The 24319-nt window shown below is 40.8% G+C and overlaps 1 protein-coding gene across 1 annotated transcript in view; it reads left to right on the top strand.

Annotated features, from left to right (window-relative positions):
• Positions 1-24319, top strand: part of Hs6st3 (heparan sulfate 6-O-sulfotransferase 3) — a 626326-nt gene that overhangs the window by 328422 nt on the left and 273585 nt on the right. The gene's annotated exons all lie outside the window — the stretch shown is intronic.

Genomic DNA, 24319 nt, shown 5'->3' with positions numbered 1-24319 from the left:
TTAGTAGTGCTTTGATTTATCAAGCCCAAAGTAATTCACCTGACTTCTGGTTGGTCACCTACATGAAATTTGCCTCTCTTGATTATACTGTCCTGAAAAAGCAATTCACCTGACCATCCCTTATCCCTATCTCAGTTTCATTCCAAGATGACATTTAATAGTCCTGCAAGTCTTGGAACTGCATAGCACTTACATTTTTTTGTACCTTGGGAATTGTTTTCAAATGTTTAACCATTTATATAGCTGTCCATTTCCTTTGCCTCCCTGTCACCAAGCACATGTATGGAACATAATAGTCATGAATTTTCCTAATTTCGTTTGTTTCAAGTAATGAAAACTTTCTCAAGTATAAGCAAAAAGGAGAATTTATTGTTATAATTCAAAATCGCTTCTTTGGGGCAAAAGGCAGCCAGGCCTGCTGGGCCTTGGAGGCCTGAGAATTGGAAGAGACAGCTGCAGGGACCAGGACAATTTCTTTCGGATGTACTCTTCCTTCGGAGGTCAAATAACTACTAGCTCCTGTTTCTCTCTATAGTTCAGCCATGTTTCTCCCTCTACAGACTCGCTTTCCTTCTTTGGTGACCTTTTTAAAGGTGCCATTGGCCACTCAGAGAGGAGGGAGATCATGAGAGAGGGAGACACTCCTGGCTTCCATTCCTCTAAAAATCATGGGTCTGAATGAAAAACCTTCCCCTGACTTCCATTTTCTTAAGCAACTTAAATACTCAAAGACATTCATTAGAAAATGACTTTACCCAGAACCTGCTTCGATATTTCCCTTATTGATACATTGTGATATATTACCCCTACTAATTTTGTCTGAATTTTTTTCTAATGAAGTCTGAGTTGATAATATTACTGTTTTGATTTTAGAACCAGTACTGGGATTTGGAGTAAGACGTAAGTATTATGATACTCAGCTCTTGATATAATAAAGCAGCCTAATAAGCAGCACCCCAGATCTCAGGGACTTACCACATCCCGCATCTATTCTTTGGTGCTATGATCGTATAGGAACTGATGCATGGGCTTGGTTGGGTTTGGTGCAGTCAGGCATGAGTCTGCTCCTAGCAGTTGCTAGGAGTTTCTTGGGGTCTGCTCCCCTTAGGAGTCTGTTGAAACACAGTCTTAAAGATGTAGGCTCAGAGGGGGTTAATGTTACCTCTACTTACATCTTATTAAGAAAAAGCCCACATCAGTGGTGGTGGGCTGCACCCATCACCTTCACTCTGTTGTTGATTCTCATGAGAATGAGTCAGTACTGGGAGCAGCGCTCATATCTATTACAGTCCTCAGCCAAATACATGATGTTCATGCAGTTTTAGCCTTCAAGATAAAACTCAAATTCTCAGTCTACATAGTTTAGGAATGCAGCTGCCTCTGGGGGACCTATCCATCCTCATTTCTCCCCAACTTTCTCCCCTAAATGCACAGTTCATCCTTGGCTAGACTAAGTCTCTGTTTAAGATAGCACGCTGCTGCATCTCCTCCTTCCTTGACCTACGTCTCACTACTTTATCTGACTTTTATTGATCTTATTTTGCTTCTTACAGCGAAGCCCAACGGGGACTTTCTCATGGAATCCACATCTTTTCCCCACACTCATGACTGTTCCTCTCTGCTTCTGAGAACCCTGACTCTTACTAATGTCACACTTGTTAGCCTGTGCTGTGCTGCTGTTCTAATTTGCCCTCCTAGCAGAACTGGGAGCTTCTAAAAGGCTATAGTGATATCTAACTAGTGTTATGTCCTACTGGGCAAGAAACACAGTTCTAGGTTCCTAGAAGGCGCACACTGAGGATCGTGAGCAGAAGAAGACTATGAAGGTGAGAAGATGCAAGGAAGGAAGAGAAGAAAAAAGATGGTAGCAAAGGATGATGGTTAGTGATCTGTGTGATAGCACATCCTCTGTCTTATCCAATAAGCTTTAGCCTGGAGTATCTTATATTTAACACTTAGCCAACACACCCCCAATTGCTCATTTTGCAGCTGTTTTCCACTTATATAGATAGACCATTCTGGTATTTAGCACCACAAGCACATTCTCAGGCTACCCTTCCCTTTCCAAAGTCAACTGTGCCCTGTCCTGCCTCCTTGTAGATACCTTTCAAGTAGTGTGTGCTTTAAAATGGCTGAGCTTAATTACACAAAGGACATTCTTTTTTGTCGTTGATGGCCACATTAAAGGTTCAGCTTTAGATGCCCACAGTGGAATAATATCAAGGAAAGGTGGCATCCGATGTTAGTTTATTTTCTTCTTTTAAAAAATAGAGGGTGATGTGTGTCAAGGGAACTGAGTTCTTTCATATTCTAGACATGTATGAAAGGGAGTTTATCATCATCTGAGTCCTTCCTGACAACATACTCTGGAGCCATGACACATCACAGTAAATAATTTCTGAAAATGTAGACACTGGCTTCTTTTGAAATGCATGTGCGTGTGCTAAAAATAGATACAGAGCTTGACACACACCTGAGTGCCTCTGAGATGGAAGCTGAAGTGTCTGGCACTGCAGCCTCTTCTGGGGAGGGTTTCTCCTCATCTGACCTCTGTCTCCAGTGGTAGGCACTGCAGCCTCTTCTGGGGAAGGTTTCTCCTCATCTGACCTCTGTCTCCAGCGGTAGGCAGCAGTCTGCTCTGCAGAGGCAGTGAACAATTACTCAAAATGTGTGTCCTGATCTTGGCAGGAACTTCCACTTTTGGGATTTGCAGATGATGGATGGCCTCTCTCTTTCTCCCCACCCCCTCTTTCTCAGTGAAAAGTGATTCCTCTGGAATAGGGAGTTTGAATCCATAAAAGCGTAGAGCCTGATTCTCACAGGACGGCTTGTGGGATTCAAAGGTCATGGAGTAAGAGCTACAAGATTTCATCCAAGAATAAAAACTAAATAAAAGTGTGGTGATGTGATGATGTGACTTGGGGATTCATTGGCTGAAATCCACTTTAAGGGGGAAGGTGATTCACGGTGTGAATTTCTTCCTATTATGTGGTAATAACATAATAGTAATAGGAAGATCATGACCGTGTGCTATGCGCTTCTGTCTTCTCGTGGTGTAGAATGTTGCAACAGCGACTGTCGATATACAATGAACAGTGAAAACCAATGGGGAAGAAATGGCCCCCTTTTGCTTCATTGATATTTTTGGGTGTGTCTTCCTCATTTGTGTAGACCCTCCTTTCTGGTTTCCTGTTGGGCGCATCTCCGTGTTAGTGCTCTTCTGCATTATGCTACACTGAGACTCACAGTTCCTTTAGTCAGTTGTGTGGAGCTGCTCGTGGTTAGTTGTTAAAAGCGGCAGGGTGTCAAGTTTGGAGAGGAGCTAGGTGAGAACAGAACAAGGCCTGGGAAAAAAGACTCTAGTTTCTAGAACCCCCCCCCCCCAGAGGGTCCGTTGGGTAGGATGGATGAGAAACATGGTTTGAGCATTTTGAGTAAGTTAACTTAGCAGTTGTGTTCTAATAGTATTGGAAGCATTTTTTAAAAATATGGTAACAAATTCCACAGATGAAGCAAAGGTATGAGAACCTCCCAAAAGAGCTCTGACACGTCTACATGAGTCATATGGCGGGTTCTTTGTAGTATGTAATGTTCCTGCGTTAACGTTTTTATAAGAAACGAATGAGAAAACCCAGCATTTAGTATATAGTAATACAAGTTTAATAATAATCAGTGAATAATTTGGAGCTATTTGCTATCTCTAATCATCAGCCTAACTGGAAGACTAACTTGGCTGTAAGGAAGGGAATTGGAAACCCGGGAAAGATGGTCCACTCTGCAGTAGTTGCTGCCGCAGGGAGGCTTGTTCACATGGGAATTATGCTACACAAAATTATTATCTTTCAGAATTATTTCTGTTGTCGCTTCTGAACAATGTCCTGGATGCTTTTCACATTTCTAACGTTCACATGAGAAACTAAGGCATGAATGAGCCGTTTAAAATGTGTAATATCAAATAAAAGCTGCGTAGAGTGCTCAGAGGAGAACTGGGAACTCCGACTGCTGTGTCCACCCGTTGATGGCTAAGCTCATCGCTTTATGGAAAAGTAGTTGAGAGTTCTCCAAGAGGAAAAGTTGAAGTTCAAGTTTAAAGTACAACACTGCCTTAGCATAATTCATGCTAACTGTTTTGGCTATGTCTACACTGACTTTCTGACTTATTTTTCTTTTTCATTCTTTCTTCTTTTGCATCTGAAAATCCCTGTCCCCAGTACCCAATGCAGAATCTTGAATGCTTTTGATTCTTAATGGATTCAGTTCTTTGAGTTATTTATATTCTTCAGACTTCTACTGTTGTAGTTTGGAATTGGGCAGAGGAGCAGTGACTTACAAACATGCTTCGTGGACTAAACAATGCCTTGGAACAGGGAAGCCTGTGCTGTCAGAATGCTGGGCATGGTAATCAGCCATGACAGGTGGCTAACAAGAGCGATTTAAAAAGGCTCCACAAATGTATGTGTTCCTTAAGGCTTTGTGCGTTAATACAAGTAAACTAGTTTATTTGCTTGCTAATAAAGACCATGTGCCCCTTTTCACAGTTTTCCCTTAAATCCCTGGAAACCTCTGCTCTCTCCTCAACCATCAACAGTCTGTTAAGGTTGCTGTCTAGGGAAACTGTTTGGACAAAATATAATCCGAAGAAAATGCCCATTTCCCAGCAACTGGCATATTACAAATGAAAAGGCTTCCCAAATGGTTTTTTGTTGTTGTTCCTTTGTTAGTGATTTTTACTACTTAATTGAGACTGAATTAATCATCACGTCATCATAGGGGGAAAGAAAACCCAACTGAAGTCATTTCAACATTGTCCTCTGGAAAGCAGGGTGGCTCAGTACCATATACAAAGCATGTCGCTGTGGTCATGTGCCAAAACAAATTTGCAGGATGAAATGAGACGTCTGATATTTCACTGGCTCTCCCCTGAAAATCCTCACATGAGGAAATGGAGAGAAAGGCAAGAAGAGTCATGAAAGCAGACAAACAAACAAAACCGCACGGTATTTTCTCAGTTCTCCGACTCCAGTTGTTTGGAACGTGCGCCCTCCTGGGGGCTTTCATGGCTCTCTACCCAGATGGTAGATTTGTGCTTGAAGATTACAACCACCTGGAAATGAGAGGAGCTCCACTTCTCCTAAAAGGGACAAATGCACGTCATCATAGCTCGTGAATGCTGGCAAATGTGGGGAGTAAATCAGAAATTGGCATGATAGCATCACAGGGAAAGTCGATCTTGTGTTTCCTGAGGCCTCAAGACCCTAGGACAATGGATAATTAGACTGATTTCCCTTAGCAGCCTTTTGGGGTTCCTAGACATATCTGCTGAAGGAGAATGAGAACTGAGCCTGGAATACTTTCTGGAGACGTTTAGTACCTGCGGTGACATTACATCCTGTGAGTGTTGCCAAGTATTGCTCACTTAGATGGAATATGTTTGTGAAAGACTGGCGTGAATTATAGAAAGCGAGATATATCTGTGCTGTTAATGACAGAAAACCAGTCCCCGAGGGAGGCTGACATCAAAAGTTGGAGCTCTGGAGTTGAGGATGACAGGCCCTGATTTGATAATATCCTTGGGTTCCTCTAAATAATTCAGATCGTTTCACACAGAGCGGGGATCAGAGCAAATCAGGAGGAAATTTTATGCAAGTCAGAGGTCTCTGATATTGAGTGTGTGTTTCTGGGAAAGGGTGGTCATTCTTCACTATCCTGTGTGTTTTGCTTTCAGCAGCTTATGTGTGTTATCATAACACCGCTCACATATCATTTTCCCCCTTTTCCTGTGAGAGACAGAGACAAGAACTCAGACCGGTCCCACTCATTTCCTCTCACACGAACTAGCACCCAACAAGGTGAGCATTTGCACTTCCTGGCCGTCATACCCTCCACTGTGCAACTGCGGCACTCTGTCCATCCAGAAGACGATGTGGCACTAAGCCTCAGAGGATGGGACACGGAAAGAAGTGGGGGATACGCAGAGATTCTGCACTGTGGTCACCTTTAAGAGTGAGAACTGCGTAAGGAGGTAGGAAGGACTCGGGAGGAGTGGGGAGAGCTGAAACGTGATCAAAATACATCACATGGAAAAATCTAAATAAAACAGAGGAAAACGAATGACAACTGCAATTAGCAGACTACAAAAGTTAAAAGTCAAGGATTCGTCATGCGATCTGGGGTCAGTTGACAACCATGTGACTTGGGGGCTGAGGAGACAAGTCCATTTATGTGTTTGTAGGATAGGGTTCTCTCAGTTCAAGAAATGGTAACCATTCAGTTCTTTCTGCCTTTGCCTGAGTCAGGGAGCGCCTAAATTCCGTGATTGCAAAGCTTATACATACTGGAAACAAAGTACTGTAGTCCTCTCTTGTCACATGCTTCGTTAAAGGAAGGAAAACCAGAAACAGAAGACGAAATAAGACAAAGAGCTTCTGTTTGAGTAGTGAGAAGGCCAAAGTATCAAAAAAAAAAAAAAGTGACTAACTTTTCCTATAAATAATTTTATCCTAATTAGATAGGGCCAGTAGTTTGTAACTAATTAATGTTTGCTTAGAGAGGAGAAAAAGCACCTACCCCAGTGCCTGAGGCACAGAACAGTGGGCACTCAGTCGATACGTGTTGAATGCATAACTGATGTGACCATTTGAGGGCCTAGAATAAAGACTTTGTATTTTAAATGAGGATAGATCGCCTGGTTTGACTTGTGTTCATTAACGGCCTGCAGATATGAAAAGGGAAATGTGATGAAAGGGGCTTCAGGATATCAAGCACAGGGAGAAGAAACGCATGCTGGAGTCGCTGGAAAATGCATGTGTTTAGCAATCTGCAGAGGGTGAGGAGGACAGAAAAAGCCGGCAGGTGCTGAATAGTCCATTAATCGCATGGAGTTCCGAGGCTCGTCTCTGTTCTAAGTGTTTCCTGTTTGAATGAAATACGACCTCACTTCCGATGAGTGCACTTTCTGTGACTACCATTGGACTAGTTTTCCAGTGATTGACAGCATGGTATCAGACTACTATGGATGCCACACGCTTTCTCTCTCTGAGCCAGTTCACATTCACAACACCTGTGTTTATAGCAACCCTATAAAGTCGAGGTTTTGACATGGATTTGACTAGTTTAACTGCCTGTGGCCACACAATTTCCAGCTTTAGAGGGGAAACTCATGCAGATTGACTAGGTTTATGAGTCCTTTCTCTTTTCTCTTGTGTTATACTTTTGGAAATCAATAAAGGAAAGTCAGGTATAAGGCATGTGGAACTCACCATTTATCCATCCATGCATCCATCCCACATCCATTCATTCACCCATCTATCATTTATCCACCATTTATCCATCCATCAAACCACCATCACTCATTCATCTATCCATCCATCCATGCATCCATTCATCCATCCATGCATCCATCCATGCATCCATCCATTCCCCCTTCCATAAACTCACTCACCCACCAACCCTTTCTTTTATTTGAGAGTTATCAGTTGTCCAGTGTATGTGAGGCCAGAATATGGAGTAAGAGATAGAAAATAGTCCCTGAGTAAAGGATGTCTTTGTAGTTTCAGTGATTATATAGCCCAAATTAGTGGCCATTAAGAAGAGGGTTCACCAGGGGGATATAATTCAGCATGATTAAGTGCAGAAAGAAGCTGTGTGCCAGACAGATTTTGAAGGAGTCACCCTGGCAGTATTGGTAATGATTAGACAACAATATAACAATATTACAGAAAAGGAGATAATGAATCTATACCTTGGAGTTCCAGGAAAACCACATACTTAATATAATTAAGTGTATAGTGTGGGTGCATCAAGAGACGAGAATAGCCACGTAAAGAAAGACTCAATTTTGTGAGTCTTGAAGTGTAGCCGAAAGCTTTTATCTATGTCACCCAGTACCTCTGGATCAGTTTCTCTCCCACCTGCCAGTCCCCATAGCGCTTATAAAATAATCTCTCAGAGACCTAATATTAATTATAATTGCTTGACTGATGGCTCAGCCTTATTACTGGTTAGTTCTTACATTTAAATTAACCATTTCTATTAGTTTAAATTTTACCATGAGGCTACTCATAATTAATAAACACTAAAAAATGTTTAAAAGAGGCTTGTTACCTCACATCTTCTCTAGCAGCTGCTGGCATCTCTCTTGACCCCACCTTCATTCTCACTATCTTCAGTTTGGCTTTCCCAGCTAGCTATATTCTGTCCTGCCATGGGCCCAAACAGCTTTATTCATCAGCCAATAAAAGCAAAACATATTCCTAGTATACAGAAGGACATTCCACAACATTGAAGTCTATGGGAGGATTTTGCATTTGATGCTTAGTATAATGGAAAGCCAGTAAGTAAACTGAGATAAATGAAAAGCTTGGTTTTAAACTTTAAAATTCTAATTCTTATTGTATAGGAAGGGAACAGAATGGATTAAGATCAGAGGCAAGAAGTCCAGTTCCTTAGGTTCAGATAAGGGTTGGTTACATGACCTAAGACAATCACAATGGTTAGCATTGCATAGACTTAAGAAATACATGAGATATAAGGCAGAGAACTTGGTGATGGATTGTTGTAGTACGAGCGACGAGGCTGCATCCCTGGCGCCCTGCCGCCCGCATAGCTAGCTTATGCCTGGAAATAATTACACGGAAACTGTATTCTTTTAAACACTGCTTGGCCCATTAGCTCCAGCCTCTTATTGGCTAGCTCGTACATATTAATCTAACCCATTTCTAATAATCTGTATAGCCCACAAGGTGGCTTACCAGGGAAGATCTTAACCTGCGTCTGTCTGGAGTGGGAGAATCATGGCGACTCACTGACTCAGCTTTCTTCCTCCCAGCATTCTGTTCTGTCTACTCCGCCTACCTAATTTTCTGTCCTATCAGAGACCAAGCAGTTTCTTTATTACTTAACCAATGAAACAACAGATAGAAAGATGACCCTCCTCCATCAATGGATGAGACAAACAGTGTCCTGTGTTAGTTTAAGTTATTTTGTCATGAAAAATAGGAGTCAAGCTTCTATAGCTTAAGAAGAACTCTTTTTCTTTCATGCAGAGTTCACTGATGGTCTAGGCAAATCTTTTGGCCAAATTTCTTCTTAACTGGGAGTGACCCTCTGTGAAGAACACACATCGAGAGAGGGTGTGACCATCCTGCTTCCTTACTCTACAAATGCCACACTGTATTCTGTCCCACATAATTGGCTAGAACTAGTCACTTGGGTCCGCACAGTTACAGAAATGATGAGTTTTGCCTTCAACCCATTGAACTATGGGAATCATTTTACATACTGGAATGTACTAATGTTGCCTACCACAGGACTAACAAACGCTCACTTACAATGTGGTGTGTATGTGCACGTGTGTGTTTGTGTGTGTTCATGTGTGAATAGTGAACCCAATGACCAAGTTTCAGATTGACTTGCCAGATGAGGAGGAAAGTGTCTAGTGCCTTTCCTTAATTTAGCTGTTTGTCCTGAAGACAATAAGACAATAGTAAGCTCTTCTTGAGCCCACAAGCCATGGCGTCCTTCTTGCTTCTCTCTACTTGTCACTCATAAGTCCTGATGTCTATCTATCTTTAATAGTCTCTCTTCAGGAAGTATTTTTCATGGAAGTTCAGTGTGGTTTCAGGAAGTGGACAGCTAGAAGTCCTTAGTCTGAAATGTCCCAAGTGGCAAGTTCACTTGAAGGTTGCCTCAATGTGGTGAAGACATCTTTAGATTTGCTTTAGAGCAGAAATGTGTTTAAACAGAAATGAAGGGGCAGATGAGATAGCTTGGTGTACAAGCGGGCTTCCCACCAACCTGGGGACCCAAGTTCAATCTCTGAAGCCTACCCATTGGAAGGCAAGAACCTGCTCCTGAAAGTTTACAATGTGCTTTGTACTTTGTTCACCTGCTAAACATTAATAAAAACTAAAAAAATATTTAAAAGAGAACCAAAATGGATAGAATACTCTTTGCTCATATTCATTCAAAATGAAAATACTAATTTATATCACAAGGATCTTCTCCATCGAAATGTTCAGTTTTTATTTTTATCACAAAGGATTCAAGATGCTGATAAGGAATGGAAATTTCCTGAACTCCTTGGCATAATTATATTCAGGACCTAAGGGGGCCAGAAAATGCATCAGGGTATTCTGTCTTAGACATCAATTAAATAACACAAAAGAACTATCTGAAATCAAAGAGGGCTTGGAAATCAAAGAACCCTAGAATCCTTATCACAAATATCAAGGGATGTTTATGACAGTAACTGAGAAATTTTAAAACTATATTTATCGATTTAAACAAAGAAATAATATATAAGTTTTATGTACCTTTTCCTCTCATGCAAGAAGTAAAGGAAGTGGTTTATTCTTTCTAGAAAGAGACCAACTTCCATTTTCCTCTTGTGTCAATCCATAATAGGGTAAACATGGGTGGAGTAAGTGAAGAAAAACAGAAGATCTTTCCTTTTTCCAGAACACCTCTGCTCCGCTTCAAGAGTTGTAGCAGCAGTAGTTACTGGGGCTCATGCCCCTCCAACCTCATCGTGTGGAATGTATTAACAAAGACACTCCCGTGTGATCTGTCTTCAGAAGGCACCCAGGTCCATCTTGCTACTCTCCTGGCCATTTCTGGGACTTCAGGCAGCTTGCAAAACCTGAAGTGGTCACTAAGAAAAGGAAAAATCAAGTATGATCCCTAACTACCTGTGTCACGGGCTTGGTGTGAGGCAGAGTAAAAACCTGCTTGTGAAGTGCTCTGGAAACCAGCAGGCTCTGTGTGATGGACTCTGAAGGGGAGCTAATTATTTTCCCCCAATCTTCTTTTTCTGTGCCCGGGCTCAGTTCTCCCTATCTCCCTGTTGCTTCTTTTATCCCATCCTTTGTTCTCTCTGGGTCCAGCTCGCCTCTATGCTCTTCACAACATGTCTTCTTCCTTGCTCTTAGCTTGCCACCCTCTGTGCTTCATCAACTCCAAAAATAAGAGACTGAAGGGGGCGGGGTGGAAAGTCTCTGAGCGTCTAGGCAAAGCCCTCTCTTTTCTTTACAGTTGTGTCCTCAAGCGTATCAGTCACAGGTTCAGGTGCTGGAGACACTTTATAAATATTCTTATTAATACTAACAGGAGGGTTGCCTATTTCTACAGCAGTGATGGTATTTACCTATGACATTGCTATTCAGGGTCCTTTCCCTGGGGCAGCCAAAGGCTCATTATTTTGGTCTGTCAATCTACTTTCTTTGTCGTGTCTCCCAGAGGAGACTGTTTGAGAAAGTGGTTATGATACTGAGATCATTAGCTTTCAAATCTGCCTCCTTGAAGCCAAACAGACTCTGTCGTCTGTTCATAGGATAGTAAATTTGCAATATCACTCAAAAGTGACTTTTGAGTCACTTTTTTAAAAAAAACACTTTTCTGGAAAACTCAGCTTGGATAGATTACTGTTCTCCAGGATTAACTATTTGTTTGGCCTCCTTGGAGTGTTGTTAGAGGCCCGTAATGGTCAAATGACTCGATTAAGGTCATTGACTGATGGAGATAGCTTAATCTCGCTAGATCCTGGCCAGCATTCAGAATGACTTTCAATCAACTCCATAAAGCGGCTCCTTTTCCCACTTGATGCTCAGTCAAACATTAAGTATAATTAAGTAGGTATAAGGAAAATCTGTAGAAAAGAGTAAAATGGGAGAGAAAATAGTCTGCATAGATATATTCCAGTTCCTTTAAATATTATACACAAGGGAGACACAAGGAAAAGTGAAATAGAAATCATTTAAGTTATTTTTGTGACACTATTAATAACCTTTTATGACTTTGTTATTTCTCAATGAATGGCCATTTCAACATGTTACATATTTAAATAAGCTCTTAGTTCACTAACCGAATAATAAGCAATACCTAGTTAGTAATTACAGTGTCCTGGATACTAGGTGATATGATTAATGAAGATCTGGTAAAGAGATGAAATCCTCTATTGCCCCCGTGGATCGAGAGTTGAGGCTAGGAATGACCTTGAACTCTGATCCACCAGGTCTCACCTCTGGAAGTATTTGGGATTATAGACCTGTTTGCCATCACCAAGGTGCAAGGGAACTGGGAAGTCAAATTCAGGGCCTTTGGCATGCCAGGCTAGTGCTCTGCCCCTGAAGCTATGTTTCCAGTCTGAGGGTGAATAAGAATTATCTAGATGAAAGGTAGATTTTATGTTCCACTAAAAGAGAAAAACAAGTGCATAAACTCAGCGGTGGGAGGAAAATGACACAGTTAGTAATCTGAAAGGGAGAGGATTCATTGAGAACTCAGAAAAAGAAGGCCGTGGGTTGGAATGAGACTAGATAGTCAACAGAACAAATTAGTAAGGTTATGTACATCATACTGTGTTGACAGAGGTTTCTGTCCTGCCCAGTCCCACAGCCATTCAGTCCCAAAGAAACACACAGAGACCTACACTAATTATAAACTGGTTGACCTAATATCTCAGGGTTTCTTATTAACCAACTCTTATAACTTACATTAACCCATAATTTTTGTCTGTGCTAGCCACATGGCTTGGTACCTTTTATCAGTGAGGTAGTCACATCTTGCTTCCTCTGTGTCTGGACGATGACTGCAGACTGAGCCTTTCCTCTTCCCAGAATTCTATTCTACATGCCTTGCCTATACTTCCTGCCTGTCAGTGTTTTATTAAACCAATATGAGTGAGAAATCTTTACAGGGTACAAGACCATTGTCCAACAGCAGTAATGACTAAAGAATTTAAATAAATCATGTGATACTATCAGAATTTTAATTCAGTAAAAATATTTAGTTTGATTGTAAAGAAAGGATTTATAGTGATTCCACAATAGGGTATTGAGAGATTTGAGAGTTTTATGCTTATAAATTTTGGAGTTCACTGTTACATTATCATGTATTACATTAGATGATTATGCATCTTTGTGGGTAGTCTGACTCATTTAATAGATAAACTCTTATCACAAAAGAATTTTTGTCTCATATAAGATTGGTATGCTAAAATAGTTTTCATATTTAGAGCAGTGTCAACTCATGGTAAATCTGGGTAGGAAGAATATCGATGGCCTTGAACTCTACCTCACGTATGCATAAAGCTCTTTATTCAAAGTGTAGTGTAATTGTTCTAGCTTATTAACCTACACTGACACATTCCTAGCAATCCAGCGTCTATAAAGCACTTGGGATTTCTTCCTGGCAGTGCATGTCCTGTGGGTCTTTCATGACATGCCATGCTGACGTGATGGTAAATATGGAGTTATGAGTATACACTCATTACCTTTGAAGATTATCCTGATTTTTATTTTTAGAAAACATTTTGTGACTAAATTTCCTCTCTACTATGCTGTCCTTTCAAAGTAAACAGCAGGGACGGATGCTCCCTGCTGTCCTAGCCTCAAAAGAGCCTTTGGGAGATGCAGTGCATAACTCATTGGGACACAATATGAGCATCACGCTCATGTAGAATGTTAGACACTAAATTGCCAAGGCTGTGTTTGGTGTTTCTATGCCTAGACTTGTAATATGCTTCCTGATTGTAATCAATGCCTGAACAAAAAAGAGCAGGAGAGAATGTGGTCCCGATCGTACCCATTGTGTGTGTGCTTGCTTCATGACCCCCTTTCAACTTGGATTTGAACATGATCACAGAAGACCTCCAGCTGGCTGTGTGCACGCTGGAAATGCAGCCATGCTCAGTGTTTCCCATTTCGCTGAATTATGTTCAAAACGTGAGGCTGGTTGTGTCCATCCATCACTGGGAACAGAAACAGCTGCGTTCTGCCCTAAAGTGTCAAGTGTGAGTGGTCAGCCACATTACAGAAGAATTAACTCGCGTTTATTTGGCAGAAAAAAAGAATGATTTACCTGAACAAATCCATAAAAACTATAAGCTTTCTGGACAGGAGGTGGATGGTTTTCTATTCTAAATGGCTAATTTTTATTGTGCTCAGAATGACCTTTTGTTTCTTTTCTCCCTTCTTTTGGCTTCCTCTCTTTGGATCTGTATGGACCTGGTGAACTTGACTTCTATCCCGTATCTCAGGTCAGTAATGGTGATTTTGTTGTTTATATTTTGCTTTGTGATAGAGTGACATATAGCTATAAACATTAATTATATGTAGCTAAGAAGTCACAACTCAACTTGAACACCGACACCTCTTAGGATATCTCAAAAATGAAAGCTTTGAATTATGGATAACAAACACTAGACAGTTATTTAAATCATGCATTTGTTGATATTTGTATACCAAGGCACTTCAGTAAGAGAAATGAGTTCCCAAAACTAAGTCTGTAAATTGATTCATCGTTCCCCATTGACTAATGCCTAACTTCTGATTGAATGGCAATTCCGCCTCATGTTTCCAAATGATGAATTCTAGCTTCTTCTCTGTCAAGTGTTTGATTATTTACAAAGATTAGAAAAATGAACATGGTGGGTATAGCTGGGCCATAAAAACTTTGGTCAATCAAATAATCATTTTGTTGATGGAAGATCAGGCGTGCTTGTACGGCACTTTTTCTTCTCGAAGCAGAACACACGTGTAAAATGATTTTCTTGATCACTTTAAATGCTTCTGCTTCACCCCTCTCTTTATTTAACCCTATTTTCCTTGTATCTAAGTGTGCTTTATGGGGAACACACTAAAATTTTGGGGAACCAGATTCTTTTTCAAGAGTGGATTACAGCAGCCCCGAAGTCACATATAATTTAATGATAGATACATTCGGGTATATGCAATCTTAAAGAGTTTTGCCACAGCACAAGCATCATGGATTGGAGTACTCAAACAATGGAAGACAGCATCCATACCACTGTCACATATTGTAAACTGCAACTTTTCAAAATGTTGCTAGATTGTTTGGGATTGTGCATATAAAATAGTTTGTATGTCTTATTGACTGAGGATGAAGATTAGCAATGTATGCCATATTTAGAGGTATTTGTTTATCTACCTTGACTTTCTCAGACCCCAGAATGACTAAACCTCTGTATGCCTTTGAATTCCTGATCTTCCTGCCTTGATCTCCTTAGATTTTGTGTTATAGGCACACTGCTTCAAGCCAGCATAGAAGAAAATTCTCAGCAATATTTATGAGGAGAAAGAAATGATATTGGATATGTTAACTAAAGGATTCTTAGAGATTCTGTAAGAGGTATCTTTATATTACTGACACAATAGGCAATGCAGTTCTAGCATTTAGTAGCCTTTGTCCCCTAAGAACAGCCTTTCAATTTATGATTTGATTTGGTATCTTTAGCATAGCAAAATGATTGCTTTAAGAACGAACTTCAGTTAGTAAATTGCTCTTCTTGTTAATTGGAAGCTCTTAATTCATCAAGACATACAATAAACTCATAATATGTTGTTATAGAAATATATTTCTAAATATACAAACATTTATTTTTCTCAAATTAGTAGAGAATTGAGCAAAGCACTATTTCTATTTTTGGCTTCTAAAAGAATTAACTCTTATATATAACTATAGTAATTCTCACCCTAATTTCTACAGAAAGTCTTTTGTCCCTAATAATTTTCTCTTTTCTAAAAAACAAACAAACAAACAAACAAACAGAAAACAAACATTTTCAAGAGCGTGCTTTGCATGTACTGAGATTTTGTGTCTCATTTTCTAGGCAAGTTTGTAAATGATAACTATTTTTTTTCTCAGTCCCTTGCCCCCACCTCTCCTCTGCCCCCTCATCAACTCCTCTGCTGTTTCTTTCCAGTATAGTGTGGGCCTCCCATGGATAGCAACCAAACATGACATATCAAGTTACAATAAGACTAGGCACTTCCCCTCACATTAAGACTGGATGAGGCAACCAAGTATGAGGAAAAGGTTCCCTAAAGCAGGTGATAGAGTCAGAGACGGCCTCTGTTCCCACTGTTAGGAGACCCTCAAGAAGAACAAGCCACACAATTGTAACATATGTGTAGAGGGCCTAGGTCAGTCTTGTGCAAGCTCCCCGGTTGTCAGTTCAGACTCTGTGGGCCCCTATGAGCCCAGGTTAGTTGATTCTGCATGGTTTCTTGTGATGTTCTTTACCCCTCTGACTCCTCCAATCCTTTGTCCTCCCTCTTCTATAGGATTCTCCCAGCTCTGTCTAACCAATGGTTAAGTTGCTGGATGAAGCCTCTTCGATGACTGTTGGCTTAGGCACCAGTCTATGAGTAGAGCAAAATATCATTTGGAGTCATTTCAATGGCTTTTTAATTTTATTTATTTTTCCAATCACGTTTTGTGATGTCCTAAGTTTCTGGGCTATCCAGCCTCTGGGTCATGGCTCTGGCATTGCCAGAGGTTGGCTCTCTCTCTCAGGGTATGAGTCTTCTGCAGGACCAGTCACTGGTTGGCCACTCCCACAATTATTGTGTCACCTTTACCCCAACACTTCTTGTAGGTAGGACAAATTATAAGTCAAAGGTTTTGTGGCTGGGTTAGTGTTTCAATCACTCCATGAAAAGTGTTTCCTGGTTACTCAGACTTGGTATTCCCCATTGTTGGGAGTCTTAGCTAAGTAACTAATGTTAATATCAATTACGGTAACAGTTAATAGTCTTTGAAAATTTGCAGGCACTGTTGTCAGAACTTTTTGTGTGTCGAACATCTACAGACCTTTCTTCTCTTCTCCCTCCCTGTTCCCCTCTTCCTCTCCCTCCTTTCCTTAGCCCCTCTTGCACTTAATCCTCTCCTTCCTGTCCCTCCTTCTTGTCTTCTGGAATTTGTTTTCTTGAGGCATGCTCCTGCTGTGTAATGCTAACTGACTTAGAGCTTACTATGTACTCAGGCTGGCTTCGAACACACTCACTCTCTGGCCTCAGTTTTCTTCGAGGGCTGGAATTTTAGGCATGTACTAGCATGTCTGGCTCCTTTACTTATTAGATTCTAGGAGGAAACTGTTGGAATTTTGAAGGAATCGAGTGTCTACCAGATAACACTCCTCGGAGAGCTCTTCCCATCAGTCTTTGCTCCCTTTTCTACTTTCCGTTCATGTCCCTCCCTATGTGCAAGAGCAAATTTCACTCTGCTGTTCATACAGGACAGAGTAGCGTCATGCAGTCCTTCCGCAAGGTCAGATCCTCCTAGGACCTTAGTTCTATAATTGCTTTATGTTTAGTACATGGAGAAAAAGAAAAGTATAGGATATATGTATTTTTAAATTTTTATTTGTTGCAATTATAAAATAATGATATCATTTCCCCATTCCCTTTTCTCCCTCCAAACCCTCCATGTAGCCCCCTTGCTTTCTTTCAAATTCATGGCCTCTTTTCCTTCAGTTGTTGTTATTGTTGTTGGTGGTGGTGGTGTGTGTGTGATCATCCTTCAATAGCTCAGTTGGTAGAGCAGAGGACTGTAGAGCAATGTTCTTAAATGCATACAATCTGCTGTTCCCTGGGGAAGGTTTCTTTCTGGAGCTCTTTACATTCATCAGTTGCCTGTAGTTTTATTAATTAATTAATTCATTCATACATTTTTTTCAATCATAGGGTTAAAACCTCCCCAGCTTTGGGAGTTTTCTCCCTTACACAATAGTAAGTCTGTTTGTGTTATTCTTGTTTGGATCATGTTTAGACAGCCATGTTGGTGATACTCCACGGTTGTAGCTTCTGACATTTCTAGGAGACAGTGTCAGAGCAAACTCCCCATTCCTCTGGCTCTTACAATCTCTCCTCCTGTTCCTCACAATGATCCCCAAGCCTGAAGCACATGAGCTGTGTGGTGGTTGTATCAGGTGAGACTGGGTTTCCACAGCTGTATTTGATGGGTTCTGATGATTTTCTGTAATGGTCTCCATCTTTTGCCAAGAGAAGTTTACTTGCTGAGGGGTAAAGACTACCCTCATCCATGGGTATAAGGATAGATATTTTATGCTTGTTTGATACAGTGCCAGTTATAGGTTCTTCTCCAAGATACATGACTTCGTAGCCCTGAGGAGTTAGCCAGGTTCCAGCACCAGGCATGATTTCCCTATGAGAGGATTTTAAGTCCAGTGAGAGCTGATGGTTACTGCTAAAGTATGTGTACCTGTACTGCAGCCTTTTAGGACTATTGCGTTATGCTGGCGTTTGTGGTTTATAGGTGCTTTATGGAAGAATACCCAAGGAGAAAGTAGAGCATGAGAATACTCACATAAACCTCAGAGAATGAACTATGTCTGAATGGTCATAAGGAGCAAAGTGTTCAACCATAAACAAATTATTTTCAATATCCTTTTAAGGGCCATAAATAAAAATAAATGTGCATGGTTGAATGTTAGTGGCATTAGGGTTATTAAAATGAAAACAGTGTTATAATGCTGAAAGATTTATGAGACGCCTGTTTTGCACTGACCAGAATGAAAATGCATTTAAAATATTAATATGGATGCTACAGTATTGAAAATGGCTAGGATGTTTAAATGACATGGGTACAGACTCAATCTTCCCAAACAGCAAACAATTGCATTTCATGGCCATGATGTCACTTGAGAGGAATATTTTATTAGAACGGCTGCATCATCTGGTCCAAAGATAGAGTGTCCCAGAATAGCCACAAAGTGGCAATGCATTAAATATAGGTCTTTTCTCAGCATTTGCAGGGCAGTAGGCAGGCTTGTTTTTAACCCCACATCCTGTTTCTATTATTGCATGAACACAGTAGGTTATGAAACTTCAAGTCTTTGCACATATTGTGTGATTGGCTGCTCCCACAGACAATATTGAACTGCATTTGGATAGCCTGAGCTGGCCCATGGTGAACCATGGAAGGACCCTTAGTTCTACCCGGTATTCAGGATTTGAAATCGCTTCAAAGCCATTTCAAATGTGTGCAGTGATGGCTTCCTTGGTAAGCATTCTGGGATCATAGAGTACTACACTAGTTTTTGACATGAATTGCCTTCTTGGGCGAGTTCCAAAGAAGACTCATATTCATCTGAATATCAAACTCTAATTCAGTTCCGTGGAGACTACATCTAGTTGAAGATGTTACCCTGTTATATCTTTGCTAACACATGTGGCAAAGGTAGCTATTGTTGAAAACATTTTTTTTCTTCCTTAGACCCATATGCATACCATCTGGTCTTTCTTCCCAGTGTCGAAGTTTCAGTGTTCCATGGAAAGTCCCAGGGACACTGGGGCACATCTCATACGGCCATCTGTAAAAAAGCAAAGAAGCTAGAGAGAGACGTTGTCACCAAAGTGTACAATGGCTTGTGATAAAACTTTATAGTGATAGCCTTAATGGCAGCAAAGCATCTGGAACCACACAGGTACACTGGGCTTTCAGAGGAACATGATGAGGTGGGCTTCCCACTTGTCTGCACCTAGATGTGACAGTGTCAGTAAATAGGCTGTCTTTGAGCATTCAAGTCCTGATGATGCGTAGCAATCCCCAAGGTCAAGTTCTGCTGATGAACTGTATCCTATTAACTCATTTCCCAGTAGGCAAAATGTTTATACCTAATCTCTTTTAGACTCAGTATTACTAAGCCCTTCACCGAAGCCATGGTCAGGCGAATAGGTTGTGGTCTGAGGATGTGATAGCCTCCCCAAAAGCTCATCTACTGAACTCTGGATTCCAAGCTGGCCCTCTGATTTTGGGGCATTCTGGACATTTTAGGAGGTAGGCCTAGTGAAGAAGCAGATGAGTGTGAAATGTCTCTGGGCTGTATCTTGCCACAGACCTTTCCCTGTATTCCTGCTCTGTGCTTTCCATCAGACATTACCTTCTCCCACATGCTCCCACCTCTATGAGATCCTGCTTCAGCGTGGACTCAGAATCACCAAAGCCACGGACCTCTGAATCTGGGTGATAATATAAATAATTCTTCCTTTTTTAGTGGCTTTCCTTGGCTATTTGGTCACACTGACACACAGATAACTCTGCTCATTTTCCTTTCGTGGCTAGATCTCTAAGCTTCATCATGTCATAGGCATGTGTCTTAGTTACTCTTCTATTGCTATAAAGAGACACGTGACCTGGGCTGCTAAAGTGTGTACTTTACTTTAGCAAGAGTGTAGGCACGGCTTACAGTTTGATGGGTTGAAGTCTATGACCGTTATGGCGGGGATAGGGGCTGGGACGGGAGAGGCACTAGGAACGGTGTGAGCCTGTGAAACCTCAAAACCTATGCAGTGACACACCTCTCCCAACAAAGCGCACCTCCTAGTATCCTTCCCGATAGATAGTACCAGCGCGAACCAAGTATTCCCATGTACGAGATTATGGGGGCCGTTCTCACCCAAAGCAGCACAATGAGCCTGTAGCAAAGAACCTCATCACATGTTCTTTGTTGTCTATGCAAAGAACTAATTCACATGGTCCGTGTGAACCATGAAGAATGTCTGTTGCTAATTCCTTCCAGGTAAACAACTTAAGAAGTCATACATTTGACATTTCATGGGCCATGCCTCCTCAGAACACCTTCCAATAAGTCAGGATTTATCTAAGCTATAGATTTATTTTGTCTTTCTCCTGTGTTTCTGCTTCTGTCCAAAGTATTTGGTGCATAGCTAATTCTGCCTGGCATATAAAAGTTAATTGAGTTCAACTAAATTCAATCTCCCTTATTTATTCTCTTTCCCAGCACTGGAACTCTCAGCACTGTCTAATGATCCCAAGTGGAAAGGCTTGTGTTCCTTTTCTGTTTCCCATGTTGGTAGTGTGTAATCCACACATGCTTCATGTCCTGTTAATAGCCAATCTGCATACTTAATAAACATTTGTTCATCTTTGATTATCTACTATTGCGAAGGATAGCTGTCTTTTTTATGTATAAGGGTGTTTTGTCAGCATGTCTGTTAGTTATATACAGTGTCTTTGCAAACATAATCTGTCTCAAAATGTGGCTACCATTTTTACCGTTTCTCTCATGGACAATTTTTTTTTTTTGTTTTTTGAAGATGGGTACTTACTGAGATGCTATATCACATTTATAAGGGTTTTTAGGTTTGAACTTTTCTGTGATTTGATGTGAGTCTTCCTCCATGCTGAACAGGAAGTGTAGCAGCTTCCTTATGGAAATCCCTCCCTCTTGGAAAATGTCAAGGAACTGGAGGAGTTTTCATGCTCCAAACGGGGATGATGAGGTCAGTTCAGTCCCCCAGAGAGGAGCGACAGCTGCCTGCTCTCCAGTTTGCTAATGCCATAGCTTGCTTGTGGTTGCCAAGTTGGGTGGCTGTTGACAAAATCAAGCCCTCCACTATGACAGATGCTGCTAAGTGAAGTCTCCATGCTGGCCAAGCACTCACTGGCAGCATTGACTTTTGAGTGAGGACAACTTGCATTTCTCAGAGCCTTGCTCGAAAATGTCATCCTCCCCCAATTTCTCAAGGTCATGGCTTTTGTTCAGCTCAGGGAGGCTCTTTTTAAAGCTGGATCTACTGTTTTCCCTCTGTTACTGGAGACATAGCCACAGACTAGTCAAATTGTTCTTCCTCTTCCTTCCTTCCTTCCTTCCTTCCTTCCTTCCTTCCTTCCTTCCTTCCTTCCTTCCTTCCTTCTTTCCTTCCTTCCTTCTTGTCCTCTCTCTCTCTCTCTCTCTCTCTCTCTCATCTTTGTTTATAAAAAGTAAATCTGACTATAGCTATTTTCCAGAAAAAAATTGCCTACTAAGAGGAAGGTTATGTATATGACGTTATATAAACATTCACCATTCTCAGATTTTTCCAAGGGTTTCAATGAAAGATTTTGTATTTATGTATGTAGATATATGTGCATGGTCATGTGTGTACAGTGCATGTGTGTTCTATTCTCATACGTGTGTGTGTGTGTGTGTGTGTGTGTGTGTGTGAGTGTGTGGAGAGAGAGAGCGAGAGCACATGTGTGCTTTCCTCGCGTCCTTTGATTTTTAAGTCAGGGTCTCTGTGGCCTGGAACCTATTGATTGATTAGGGCGAGCTGTTTTGTCAGTACTGGGATTACAGGCATGTATCATCATACATGGATCCAACACAGGTCCTCATGCTTGCATGGCAAGTACTTTACATACTAAGCTATCTCCCTAGCCCTTGAAACAAATTCTTAATGCCCCTTCCAATATAACTTTAGAAAAACTGCAAGTTAAATCTTACACAGAGCCCTTTGTTACACACACATGCACAGACACACACATACACAGACACACATACACACATGATCATTTAGGTTTAGAATATTTAAAGTGGTTTAAAGTGACTCATTACTGTAGCCAAATATTGTGTCTATTCTTCAAGGCCACTGTTGTTTTCTTTGTGGCAATATATGCCATGATGTACGGTCTTTTCACTGGAGTCCTGCTGGGATTCATTTGTTCAAATATGTTTGTGCTACCCTCTGAAACACTAGTTATGATGAAGGTAGGATGTCCTAATGTATGTACTGTTTCCTCTGTAAAGACATCTTGAGGATATGCGGATACTGCTTTGCTGAAAGAGCTCTAACAAAGGACACTTGCTCTTTCTCGAAGGTGTTTTTCATTTGTATAATGTCTTTTTAACCGCAGATGATATATGCTTGGGATCAGAGCAGTAAAATGATACCCAGAGACAAGCAAGGAAAATTCAGAGAAATGCTATGATTAATTAAAGAAAATATAAATACCTCAAATATTGAAGCCCATGTAAGAGCAGGAGACATGATTAAGTTAGAAAGCTGGCTTAGCATGCCTACCGCCCCAGGTTTGATCCCTCCATTCCATCCTCAGCACCACAGGCCTGTACTCCCATCATTAGGAAGGTAGAGACAGGAAGATCAGGAGTGTGCCGTCATCTTTAGTTACACAGTGAATTCAAAGACATCCCAAGATACATAATATCCTGTCTCAAAACCAATCAATCAGCCAACCAAGAAACCAAAAGTAAGTTTAAGAGAAAAGTTTTATTTTGTTTCTAGTGAGTGATTAAGTAGAATTATTTCATATTTCTAATATTTTGTTATTATTATAAGTTCAAAATCACAACTCAGATATAATGTCCTTAATTTTGGTTTGAGTCTTGCCAGGGTGTCAGTGATGCCGGTTTTTGTGATATACCAGAAAAACCGAGAGCTGATTACAATCAGAGAGATATCTGAAGCCACAGATATGTACTAAATCATGTCTGTCAATGTGCTGTTCTTTCTGTGTCTTAGTCTAGCATGTTCCCAAAGGCTTAATCATTGATGCTTTATCCTAAGCTTGGCATTGTTTTAAGGTGGTAGAGCTTTTAGGTAATGGGACTTCTGAGCAAGTTTAAGTCTTTAGAAATATGATCTTAAAGGAAATTTGAGATACTGATCACTTACTTCATCTTCCTTTTTTTTTTTTTATTTCCTGGACTCTGTGATGTGCGTGATTCCCTCCGTTGTATTAGTGTATTCTTCTGCTCTGATGCACTGCCTTGCCACAGGCGCTGTACTACATGGTCTATTGACCATGGGCTGCAACCTTCAAAACTTCGACCTAAAATGAAGCTTTTCCCTTACTAATTTGATTTATCCTAGGTGCTTGTTACAGTAGGTTGTCACAGCCCAGAAATGGTCATGTTGTGAAGTACCAATGGGAACTGTGAAATGTTGGGTCTTGAAGCCATGAAAAGCAAGGAAGCACATGCGTGCACACACACACACACACACACACACACACACACACACACACACACAAATGTAATCTCAAAGGAAGTTGTGTCCTTGAGATAAAGCTACTCTATACTGCTTGCACACAGTGTTGGCCCCAGCGTCTCGGGCCTCTTTCTCTCAGTTTCGCCTCCTAGCCCCTTTGCTAGCTTTCCTATTATTGCTCTTCTCTTATTCTTCCTGACATCTCTTTCACTTTTCTTGACTGATATTATAGTCTTCCTTGGCCAAAAGAACCCTGAGGGAGGTTTATGCCTTTAAAAAAAATAAAAGCCCATTTACAACGCCCAGTTCTTGTTAAATGGGTCCAAGGATTTATTGGTGGAGAATTCGTTAATGGAAAGAGAATGTCTTTTTCTTTGAAAATAGAAAGTCTGTCTCTTCTAATAGTAGCACAGGAGATGCTGTGTCATGGATATTTTTATTTCTAGTGTGGTTGCCACTTTTAAGAATTATTACAAAGCTTTGGTTTTGTTTTGATTTATTTATTGTTTGGACCAGTTAGCTGTTCCCTTATTACCAATATGACATGGTAGACTTCATTAAGAGAGAATGTCTTTGCTCTGCTGCTCCCTCCTTGGAATTTTAACAATGCTTTAAACACGGAGAGCTGGGGTTGTTCAGCGTTAGGTGGAAAAACTGATGCAGGAATAGGCACAGACTGAGCCCGGAGATGGTCTTGTTTGGTAGATGGCTTCTTTTAGTGATTTCTTCACTCCCATTCAAACTAAGATTATTAAGAGCTTAATGAA

This window comes from Alexandromys fortis, unplaced genomic scaffold, assembly GCF_014885135.2.
Source record: "Alexandromys fortis isolate MF-2015 unplaced genomic scaffold, M_Fortis_MF-2015_v1.1 scaffold_66, whole genome shotgun sequence".
NCBI classification, from domain to species: Eukaryota; Metazoa; Chordata; class Mammalia; order Rodentia; family Cricetidae; genus Alexandromys; species Alexandromys fortis.
This window is presented reverse-complemented; position numbering and strand designations above follow the sequence as displayed.